This window comes from Anomalospiza imberbis, chromosome 1 (genome assembly GCF_031753505.1).
Source record: "Anomalospiza imberbis isolate Cuckoo-Finch-1a 21T00152 chromosome 1, ASM3175350v1, whole genome shotgun sequence".
NCBI lineage: Eukaryota > Metazoa > Chordata > Aves > Passeriformes > Viduidae > Anomalospiza > Anomalospiza imberbis.
In genome coordinates, this window is record NC_089681.1 from 125,707,514 (window position 1) to 125,720,012 (window position 12,499).

A 12,499-nucleotide genomic window follows, 5' to 3' on the forward strand; every position below is an offset into this window, starting at 1 on the left:
CAGCTGAAGTCTCCTGAAAACAGGCTTCCCCAGGGGAATCTCCAGTACTTTCTACTTCTGTCTGGATTTGAAATACTATGAGAACAATCACTCATGCTTTAAATTGGGATTTATGTTTTCTATTCCTCTCTGAATCCCAAAGTGCAGCTAGGCATGAGAAAATGTGAAAATGATCGAACTCATTCTGACTCTAAAAATATTTCATGATTGCATACATTACTGAAATATTAGGCAATATATTCTCTTCCTTAAAATATCTTATTTCTGGAGTTTCTGACTCCCATGTCCAGTGGTAGTATCACCTCTAACATTTTTCTCCAGAAAAAAGTAGAACCTCATTAAAGAAAAAAAAAATAGAGAAAGTAGCCAAATGCAGAAGTAAACATATTATTTGGCACTGAGCCTACGTGAGGAAGACTAAATGAAACACTTTCTCCAATCTTTCTCAAGTATACACATTAAGGCCAGAGATGCCTTGTAAGAGCACCAAACACAGTGGCTGGCCTGACCTGTGTGTACAGCACATTCTCTATTTAAAAACTGTGTATATAAAATATGTAATATTCACTAGAGCAGGGTTTGGAACTTGAGCCTTATGCTTTTGAGCCATTTTAACCCTCAACAACAAATGCTGAGTGATTGAATGCAAAATATAGCAGCTTCAGTTCAAAATGCCTTTATGTTAGCAGTGCTTTAAATATATTCAATGGTTCAATTCCAGTTTTGAATCAAAAAACCTGAAACAACGACCAAGGATAAACGGACATAGAAGAGTTTATCCCCGTCCTTTTGTGAAAGCAGAGAATTAACATGTATTAAAACAATATAATCATATTTGTATGTATCAGATTGTATCAGTAGACCAAGGTTGGATAAAATAATATTTCTATTTATCAGATTCCAAACAACTTTCGGGCTTTGTTTTGGTGGTTTGCTTTTGTTTTTAATTCTATACTTAGCTAATACAATTTGTTGCAAATAATTCCCATCTTCAGGCATTCACAATTAATTTAATGAATTGCATTCTTCACTAAAACACTGAAAAGAAAGTATCTAGTCACAATAATATGCTTAAATAAACATGTGTTTCAGTGCTTTGCTAAAACTTGTGCCTTAGGCCCTGGTCTTAACATTTGCATATATTGACTCAAAATATTTTAGAATATTTAGCTGCTCAATCTGCCAGTTTCCTTGTGGAGTCACAATCAGTTCTGTATGAAGATTTGTACTCACTCTTCACAATGAACGTAACATTTGCAAAAAAAAGATATCAGGGCTAACAGGAACACCACGGAAAGGAAAAACAGATCCAGCTGCTTAGAGCTAATGGCATAAACCTATGGAAACAAGCTGCCTTCCCATGGTTAAGAGACTCCACTCCAGTGAACAGAATTAATTAAGTTCATTTCCATTCAGGACTGCCCTTGGTCCACAGAGAGTCAAAGGGCAGTTGAAGAGTATAATTACTTGTGTTAAAGAGAAATGGCAATGGGAGTCAGCCCACCGTCACAATGTGTTTTAAAAGAACAGCATGCCTTTATTGTATTTTTAGTTTGATGTGGGTGAATTACAAAGCAGTGGGAAAAAGCTCTATGTGAAACAGTACTTACCAGATATAAATGGAAACAGTCATTCAAATGCTTTATTCAAAGTAGTGAAGAAGGAGAAAAAGAAAAAAAAAAGCGAGCAGTACTGATAATATGTCCAGCAGTGGGAACAAATGCCATAAATTAAGGTTTGCTTGAGATTATAATGAAAATAAAAAACAACTGCCAAAACTACTAATTTTCAACCTTATTAGAAAATATTAGCTTTTGTGTTCAGTCATTCCCTTTGATCCTGTATGCATTATTTTTTTCCATTTTCACCTGTTCTGTACAGCACTATTCACCAAAGTGTTACAGGTATTTTAACAGCCCAATTTGACTACAGACTCTGTGTCCCTCCAGGCCTTTATCAGAGCTTGTGTAACAATATATATTTTGGTGCCATCTTTCCAGATGATTCCCAAATTTCTGTTTTTATTTTCTCCCCTACTCTCAGAGATATTTGGAGTAATTTAACACAATTTGGGATTATATTTTTACCTAAACTAAATGATATATATGTTGTGAAAATTATTGGAACCAGACAATTAAAGCAGGCACATGGGAAGGAAGCAGTAGTAACTGTGGTACCCATCCTGCTTGAACAATTCATCCCACTTTTTCTCCCATCACATATTGTGAGGATTCAGATGAAGGGAGTTTGTCAGAGACCTGCATAATGCCACTGTTCCCTTTATTGATAAATACATTACACCATTACAGCCCAAAAGTGTTTCAGTGCTACAGGCTGCTCTAAGAAACATTATCTCTTCATGTAAACTTTTGTTCTGGCTTGAGCAGATCTCTCTGTTGTAGTACCAGAAACTGAAAGCTGTTTGTAGGGGAGGCTGCACCTCTGTATTACAGGACTAGTAAAGCTGCCACATCCTACCAAGCTTAGAAAAAATAACATGGTGAACTTCATCGCATATAGACAAGAGAATAATATACAGGGATTATTTTAGGTGCTGGAAGAAGTTTCTCCTATTCATATTTTTAAGATGTAGTTGAAAATAACCACAAAAGATTATGCAGAATCTACAGAAGAAGCTCTGAATTTTTTCCAGTGTGTTGACAATAAATAAGGCATATTTTTTCCCCCTGGACCTCCAGGCAATCTAATAATATCCAGCTGCAATTCGAATCCAATCAAAATATATTGACCAGCTTAAACATACAAATTGAGAAGCTGAAAGAATCATGTACTTATGGTATTTCCTCTGACTGCCTCAGAGGCAAGTCTGCCCTGAGAAACTGTATTTTAACAGCTGTCCAAAATGTTTATTTGGATCTCCTTCAGCTTGTTATATTTGTTTCTTTTTGTTTATCACTTCCAAGAAGGTATTCATTCCATAAGATGAAAATGACAAAAACCCCAAAATATAAGTTGTACCAGTGTATGAGCTCTTGTGGTCCTGCTATTGTCATAGAGCTACCATGTGTAAGGATTATGGTTTTCAGCTGTTGATGTAATGCAAATAAATAAAATGTCATTGGAGGACTAAAATTCACTTGCTTGGTTCAAGGTCAGGCAGTTATAAACTGAAATAATGCTGTCTCCAGCCCCTTGTGTTGCCACTTTAATGCAAATATTTGTGGGTAGAACAGTGTCCTAACTCAACATTCAAATTCAGAAATTTTTCTTTCAGAGTAAGTCCTACCTAAATTAGGTCCTGTATTATTTTTATACAAGACTGTGTAAGTATATCAATAACACCTTAAAGTGCCTTTGTTTTTTCCTTACTCTTTCATGACTTATATTCCTGTTAGATGTTGTGTAGTGAAAATGAGTTTGCAAAGATGATTTAGAGCACAAAATGAGAAATATGGTAAAAGAACAAATCTGCAGGATTATATGAATGGAATGGAATTCCAGTTTGTTGAGACACACATGTTAAAAGAAAAAAAAATTAGCATATTTACAACCCCTCCACCAAAAAAAAAAGCAATAAACCAAACCACTATTTCAAGATTTCATTTCAGGATGAGAAAAAGGAAGAGAAGAAAAGAAAAGAAAAGAAAAGAAAAGAAAAGAAAAGAAAAGAAAAGAAAAGAAAAGAAAAGAAAAGAAAAGAAAAGAAAAGAAAAGAAAAGAAAAGAAAAGAAAAGAAAAGAAAAGAAAAGAAAAGAAAAGAAAGGAAAAAGAGAAAGAAAGAAAAGAAGAAAAGAAAAGAAAAGAAAAGAAAAGAAAAGAAAAGAAAAGAAAAGAAAAGAAAAGAAAAGAAAAGAAAAGAAAAGAAAAGAAAAGAAAAGAAAAGAAAAGAAAAGAAAAGAAAAGGAAAAAAAAGAAAAGAAAAGAAAAGAAAAAGAAAAAAGCAGTATGACTGAATAGTAGTTGCTATTCTTACTGACTTTGACTGAACTTGCGCTATTTCAGTTGTAAATGCTTCATCACTAAAGCTTAAACAGTTTGGAAGCAGCATTAATTGCTGAATCAGCTGTGTAGTAAAAAAACCCCAGTGATCTCAGAGCAACTTTTCAAGATCAGTGATCTAAAAATGTTGAAAAAAGGAGATAGAACAATAAATGAAACATGGAAGTTTCCCTTCAAAATGCAGATACTTAAGAAAAAGCATAGCAACAATGTGATGATATGTAATTATGTGACAATATGCATAGACTAGAGCACTATAAAGCAAAATTGATGAGACAATTCACAAACATAAGCCTCAGATACTTTGTTTTTAAGGACCTGGCCCTCTTTGTAGCCAGGAAGGAAGGAAGGAATTTGAAAAGATTTTCATGATTGGAAAAAGACTGGATTGTTTGTCCAATTGCTTATATAGTTCTAGATAAAGGCTAAAGGGTTTGTGTGATTTATTGTATTTGGATCACAGATGCTAGAAAACATGATTAGGAGAGCACAGAGCTGCCATGTGTAGGAAAGTCTTATAGATTTCAATGGCAGCATTGCAGTTTAACAGGCTTGGACATTGGATCCCATTTCACCTGGAGTGGCAACAGGAATTTCAACAATATAGCAGATAAGCAGAAGAGAACTTTCTGTACTTCAGAAAAAAAATCTAGTTCTCTATTATAATCTGTTTATTAGATGTTTATTATAATAACAGCTAAGAGGAAACTACTATCTAATCCTGGATTTGCCATACCTACCAGACTTGTCATTTAGGAATATAGTTAACATTGGTACCTGATAATATCATTCATAAAAAGATCTGGAGAAATCTCCAGGCAACTAAGATATATTTTACAGGCTGGATAATCCTCTTGAGGTGTCCATCTCTTATCATTGTCTGTCCAGGGAAGCCATGTGCAGCTGGTGTTTTGACTTTGACAGATCAAGACAGATAGCATTAGTCTACTCATGCTGGGTAAGTGTAGTTTAATATAGAACTTTCAACAGTGAAGAAAAGCTACAAACTAATGAAAAAGCCCTCTCCATTTAGAACTGTAAGGTAACACTTAACAGGTATTTTCATTGTGTGATATTCTGTATTCAGTTCAATCGTATTTCACCACCTCCATTTAGGACCTCTTCTGGCAAGCATTTGCCCATGTGAAAAGCCCTGCCATTCCAACTTGCTACTGGCAGCATCCCTTATATGAATCCTGGCTGGGCCAAGCTGGGTTGATCCCTTGGCAGCCTCAATACTGGATATTCCTGTCTGTTGGCAGGAATTGGCTTTCGGCATGGAAGCATGATCTATGTTATCGCATGTCTTCACTGCCCTTTCACTTACCAGTGTGAGTGACGACTTTCCAACACCAGGAAAATGAGGGGTGTTGACTTTGCACACCTGATATATTTAGGGAGCAACTTTGCATGGGCTTTGTGTACAGATAATGGAAGAGGCCTTTGGAAAGATATTTAGAGTGGAATGCAACAAAAAGTAACAAGTTTCCTCCTAGAAGCTATAAAGAAAGCACAGAGATAGCAACTCTCTACTCTAGTTTCCGAAGCTGCCAGTTCAGCAGATACAGCACAATTATATTCTAATCTGGCAAGTAATCTATGAGAATTATCCTATGGAACCAACTTTATTTATTTGATATTTTGAGGTCTTTAGAGATACTAGCAGGTGATTTGTGATTAAATATTAGCAATACAACTAACAAATTTAGTAAATAACAAAGTCAAATAAAGAACTGAAATAAATTCCCAGTGTTTAGAAGCATTCTTCATTTCAGTCCACTCAGGTAAGTCTGCTTTCCCAATACAATATATTACTGAGTAAATATTGAGAGCATAGCTCCAAGAGTGGAAAATAGCAACATATACAGATGGACACCAAAAGTGGCTGAACTTCATGTGGCAGTTTGGCTTCATCTGGAAGGAGGCTAGCTCCCAAGGAATTGGGTAAGGTGCTCAGAATCCTTCAAAAGCTCATACTAGGTACAAATACCAAAGTTGTATGGAAACTATGATAAAAAAGCATCTCCTTCCTTTCAGGCCTTCAGACAAGCTATCTAGAAGACAAAGTCCTAGCTTTGTCCCTCAGCAGCCCATCTGTACCAGAGATGTACCTGTTAATTCTGTGCCACAGCAGCATGGTTCTACTAGATGCTGTTGTTTCATAAGACTCAGCATATTTAATAGATGAGCAGATCTATTTATTCATCACCTGCTATGAGTTTATAAATTTTGTTCTGTTACCTCCACTCGTGGGATCAATGTTCTCTGTTTCTTGCTGTGGCTGCTGCTGTCTTTCAGTTACTGCTATTAGGTATGAAAACTTTTTTCACCCTGATGTCTGTGATTCCTGGTTATCAATTGCTTCTGGGAAATACAAATATTTTTTAATGTTTTTTCTAATTTTAATAATTTCCATAAAATACAAAGATAACTGAGCAGTACATATAAACTGTCAAAATTTCTTTCTATTTTGTTTTGGAATTAGGTGTTAGGGAAAAAACAGCATAAACATTAGGTAATAAGATAGTAACTCTTGAGAATAAAAATAAATACTGGTGCACTTGTGTAACCCCTGATATTTCTTATACTATGAAAGATTTCATTTTTTAAAGTTGAAATCCTGGAGAGAAAAAGATACAAAAAGAAATCATATATATTCATCATTTCAGTTTGTTTATCTGGCTATATCAAGATGAATTTTGCTATAGATTTCTACTTTTTCTTTGACAGTAGCTGTACCACTTCTTTCTGTCTGAGAGTTTTTTCAGGATCAAGTCTGTAGCGGAAGATAGCATGATATTTTTGTGTTATTACTATCTGAACAAGATGTCTTTACAACCTATTTCCTAATCTTAAAGATACCAGGACCCTCAGATCCATTTTACATCTCACCCTTCCCAAACTCTTACATCAAGTATATGAAGTCCAGAATTGAAACTTCACAGTTAGAGATAAGAAACATTTTGCCTAGAAGGTATGTCAGCTCAGTGCAAGTTTTCACATACCTGATTTGTCTTTGTATGAGAAAATGTTTCAGATTCACCTTCATTCCTGAAGGCTGATGATCTATTTCCATCAGGATTTTAGACTATATTTTGAAATGTCTCTTACAAAAAAAAAAAAAAAATTCCCTAGTGATTAAAACTAATTTTTTGAAATTGGGTCATTCTGTCTTTCCATGCCTTGGGATAACCAATTAAAAAGAGTAAAGCTAAGGAACTAGAAGAAATCCCCCAAACTCTGAGAACACCAGCCTGTCATCTGTCTTCAACAGCATCAATTTAGTTTTTCATGGTGAAAACTTAGTATCTTGGGACACTTTATAATAGAATTGACAGTTTTTAAAATCAACAGCTCTAGCTACTCGCTGTGTATTTAACAATATGGTGATTGTCACCAGAAGACCTTAGGACAGCCATAAAAAAAGACATCACAATAGGAAAAGATCCACCTTTTTTAGTGAGAGTTGAGTGAGCCTATAACTGAATTTCATAGTTTAGTTCTGGATTTCTAAAAAAGTTATAATTATGGTGGAACTATGCCTGAATCAGATTAAACCATTTTCTCAGATGGATGACATTTTGTTCAAGATAATTTATATATAGATTGGAAATTACTTTTTGAAAATTAATTTTGACAAAAAATAATAAAAATTGCTTTGCAATAAACTTATTAGGTACTATTTTGACCATTTCCTCCCCTACATAAAAATTGAGTATTTTGAAATTATGGCATCCTATCTTCAGTTTCACAATATGTTATTTTTATTGTCACAATGTAGTAGAGTAAAAGAACAGATGTGAACTGTAAAATTTTGCTTTGGAAAATTTTATATCACCCAATATTTTATATTATTGTATTTTATATTCATCCAAAAATAGTAAAAGAATTAGTGTGAAACATATTGGCTATCAATTATCTTGAAAATGGTGTCTATTAACATCCAGTAGATTTTTAGTATACCAACAGAACTCAAAAAATCTGACAGCAGTTTTAGAGTGGGCCACTGTGCAAAGGAATGAACAGGATCATCTGGATAACCATACAGCATTTGGTCTGCCATGAGTTGTGGATGAAATAAGGGACAATGTAACATGGGATTGAGTTTTTAAAGGACTAAAGGATAAATGTGTAATTAAACTTGGTGAACAGAATATCTAATATATATATGAAGTTATAATGGGGAAGGAAGCCTGTGGTGTAGGGAGGTATTAGAAATTGTGAATGTTGAAAGTGATGTACATGCAAATATTTTGTGTACCTGCGTTGACAAACTGGCCTTTATTTGGCAAGCAATTTACAAGTGCAATTAACTTCAGGCTCAATTTAGCTAATTTAAACATCTAAGTAGTGGTTGTGTATTTGTGTCAGATCCCTTGACATCTAAATAACTTAAATTAGGGTGCAAATAGTTGTGGAAGGAAAAAAAAGAGCCAGTGATTCACAAATAATAAAACTCTAAGAAAATAAATACCCTCAAACAAACCATATGTTTCTTGTATTTAGATAATGATGGAAAAACTTTCCTCACAAATTTTCAGCTCTATCCAGATACCTTTTCATATTTCTTGCACTGTTGATCTGAAAGTAATTATACTCCTCCTGTCTGAAAGGTGAGCTATCTTTCAAATATGCACCATCAACAAAATACAAACACCTTCACCTGTATTGCTTTGTAAATGGTTGAGGCTATTTAACTGGAATGCAGATATCATTAGCTAGACATAGAAAGAGTTAACTTCCACCAGCAGCTTAATTCCTTACTCTAAATTGTTATTGACTAATTGCAAGAATAAATGCAGAAAAAAAATTAAAATAAAACAGAGACAAAACCTCCAACCATCTCTGATAGTTTGTTTTGCTGGGTTTTTTTTGCCACAAGTCCGCAACCTCATATTCTTTTTGTGTAATATTCTTAGGATTGTGTTTGTTGGTTATTTAATAGATGAGAATGAAGTGTAGAAAAATGATTTCCTGTTTTTTTTAATTAAAAATACTTATGAATTATGTTTGCCAAACAGGACACTATTTTTTTTTTCTTTTTCTCCACTCCTTGAGAGTTCTCACAGCAAACATTGACCAAAGAATATCATGGCTCAGTTATCTGAGTAATTCAGAAAAAAAGGGATAAGTCTCTTTCCAGTAGCATACAGTAAAGGTGCAACTGTATTTATTGTTTTCATATTTAGGTAATCTGGGAATACCATATTCTGTAAGTGACCTTTCATGGATATGAAATATTTCTTCATGCCCTCCCTCTCCCCTCTCCCAATTAATAGGAAGTTATACAACTGTCATAAGAAACTGTTAATTGAGTTAAGAAATTTAAAAATAAAAGAAAGAAAGCTCTATAGCCATACCTAAATAATGGAAATCTTCTACACACACACACACTTTCTATCCTTTGTTCCTTTCACCAATACTTTTGATGACTGTTTTTCTTTGTTCATCTTACTCATTTCATAACTTCTTATCCATCTGCAATTTCGAGCAACAAGGACTATTTTTCTTTTGGTAGTTTTTAAATTGCTTTGTGAGTTTGATGGATTTGGGTTTTGTGTTCTTTTGAAGGACATTTCACAGGTATTCAGCAATCAGTGACCAGTGATGCAAAAAGTCCCCTCTTTACTTCTGGTAACTTTCTTCTATGCAAATTGTTAAAAAAATTATTTCTTTTTAGAATTTTTTGCAGACTAAGCTCATTGATGTATGCATTTTAATACCTATATCAGAAACTCAACAGACACATCACGATAGTCACTTACTAAAGGTAAGTATACATCTGCACATTTCTGAACAGCTTTCTACGGTCAGTTCTAGAAAACTACAATTGCATCCACATCCCCTTCCCCAGGTTAAATGCACCCCCATCACAGAGGGGAAATGTCAGTGACAAGTACCACCCTTCCAAGCTGCACATCTCTCCTGTGGGAAGCTTTAAGTGCATCTATGCTTCTCCCTGCAACAGCTACCCCCATGCAGCAAGGATCATACCTGCACATACGTGCCACAACCCTGGACATTGCACCTCATACTGTCATCCACCCCACAGGCTGCTCATGGCATACAAAGGAGGGGCTGCTCTGTCTGGCCTTGGAGTGGCTGTGGTACCTCAGGACAATTTCTGGCAGTGGTGAGCCTGGCATTGACTGTTGTCATTTCCACTGCAAGGTTTCTCTGCACTGCTACCAATGATTGCACTTCTTTTATGCTTCTTTCAAAGAAGACTGACTGCTTCTCTGTTTAAAACTACCCCTTTTCAATTCTTAGGTCTAACCTGGGTGGTGGCCAACTTTCTCTTCAGTGTTATAATTTTTCTTCAATCTTTATTTTGGGCCAACAACCTCATGGACAATTTTGGGTGTCCCGGCAGGATCTACAGTGCACACTCAAGTTCCTGTCTCAGTAACTCTGGCTTTTCAGGATGTTTTGCTAAAGATGTGAGCATCCCACAGATCCCAGAGGAACACTGGCTATCAGAGGGACAGGCAGAGTGCCAGCACCTTGAAAGAAAAAGGAAGATAAAGAAACTGTCTGAGAAGATGTCCAAGAAAGGTCAATGAAAATGTTGAAAGTTCTTAAACACAAGTCTTACACGAGGTGCAGCTTGGGGCAATGGTATTGTTTAGCCCGAAGAAAAGGAAGCTCAGGGGAGACTTTCTCACTGTCTACAACTACCTGAAAGGAGATGGTAGTGGTTTGTATTGGTAGCTAGTGAGGAGCTGAAAACACACCAGTGGTTTATCTACTGCTGGGCAGGGCCACCACAGCATCAGTGCATTCCCCTCTCACCAGTAGGCTGAGGATGGGCAAGAACTTGGGAGGCAACATAACCAGAACAGCTGACTCAAGCAGTCCAAGGGGTATTCCATACTGTACGGTGTCTGCTGATCAATAAAAGCTAACAGAAATTATGTGCATGTGGGGGGTTGCATTAATTATTGCAAGGTTTATTTTCTGGAGCTACCTCTATGTGTCCTGGAGTCCTGCTCCCTGGGAAGTGCCTGGAAATTGCTGCTGGTGGGAAGGAGAGAATAAATCGTTTTATTTTCCCTCACCCTGGCTTGCTGAGGAGAGGAATGATAGAGCAGCTTGGTAGGCACCTGGTTGCTAGCCAAGGCCAGCTTACCACAAAAATGTTGGAATAGGCTGTCTAGAGAAATGTTGGAATCACAACCTCTGGGTGCATCTCAAAGATGTGTAGATGCGGCAGTCAGAGACCTGGTTTAGTGGTGGACTTGGTTGTGCTGGGGAAACAGCTGGATCTGATCTTAAGTGTGTTTTCCACCTTACATGGTTCTGAAGCATATGAGAAATTGCTTCCAAGAAGTACTAAGATGCAATTTCAAGACTTGCTCCTTTCCATAGTCACTTACTTCTTTTCAGTGAAATTTCTCAAAGTAGACCTTGAAATCTCACTGCCAACCTTTGCTTTGAGTCTAGCTTTTTTTTTCCTATTGACTATTCTATGACGGGGCTGTTCATGTAATCAGTCTCACCAGAAACTTCAAATAATTTGATCTGTTTTGAATAAAAAATAATTTCACTGACTCTGTTCATTCCTAATGATAACTAATTCTTTGTGTTAAGATGTCTTAAAAACTTATTTATTTATTTATTTAAAAAAATTTTAATAGATATTTATAAATATGTCCATTAGTGTTAATAACAAAGATAATAAGCAATAATCCTATTCAAATATAAATATTAGGATCCTAATTTTGACAATGTATTTTCTTTGCTTTTCTAATTTGCTGGAAGTTAAGCAGACCAAAGCATCTCTTGGCTAAACTGGTGTCACTGTGAACAGCTGCTATTCCAGTAGATTTTACCACAAAAAGGATTATCCGTTAGATTTGAAGGACAGTGTGGAAAGATGTGTTACTGTTTTCATGATTTGATTATCATAGTAAGTGGTTGGGGTAAGAATCTAAAGGAAAAATTAATGAGGAATTAAATGAAAAGAAAATGTTTTAGTCCCTTATTAACAGTTTAAAAGTTCATAGCTACCTGACTCCAGACCAAATTCTAATTCTGTGAACATTCCCTTAGAATAGATGGAGATAATAATCTTTTCTCACTTTGCTGGAGGTGGAACTAAAGCTCTAAAGGAAACAGGACTAAGTTGTGGATGGTCAGGTTCAATGATTAAAGCAAGGATAGAGTCAAGTGTGGGGAACAGAGATAGTTACAATGGTCAGGGAAAACCAAACACATGCACTAAAGATACACCTGGTGTGGAACGAGGGATTAAAAAAATAACAGGGCTGAAGGATGAAAAAAACTGATGAGAAGTCGGATCAGATGTCCAAAACTTCTAAGGTAACTAAGGAGTCTATGTTGAAAAGAATAATTGAAAAAAAGAACAGGTTTTGATCAATTTTAAATAAAAATAGGTTATTTGGACTATTTAAATTTAAAATAATATTAAAAGAAAAATCTTAAAGGTAAGCAGTTTGCTGCAGGAATAAAACATTTTTGGGACACTTGATATCCTAAAACAAAGGTAAGGTAAAGGTAGTGATGATACTCTTCTCTT

The 12,499-nt window shown here is 35.5% G+C and overlaps 1 long non-coding RNA gene across 1 annotated transcript; it reads left to right on the top strand.

Moving 5' to 3' along the window:
- Positions 1 to 392: 392 nt before the first annotated feature.
- LOC137483512 (uncharacterized) lies at positions 393 to 10,095 on the top strand. The gene is made up of 3 exons (XR_011004497.1): positions 393 to 1,382; positions 4,801 to 4,918; positions 10,013 to 10,095. It is a non-coding gene; the product is annotated as an uncharacterized lncRNA (long non-coding RNA).
- Positions 10,096 to 12,499: the final 2,404 nt, after the last annotated feature.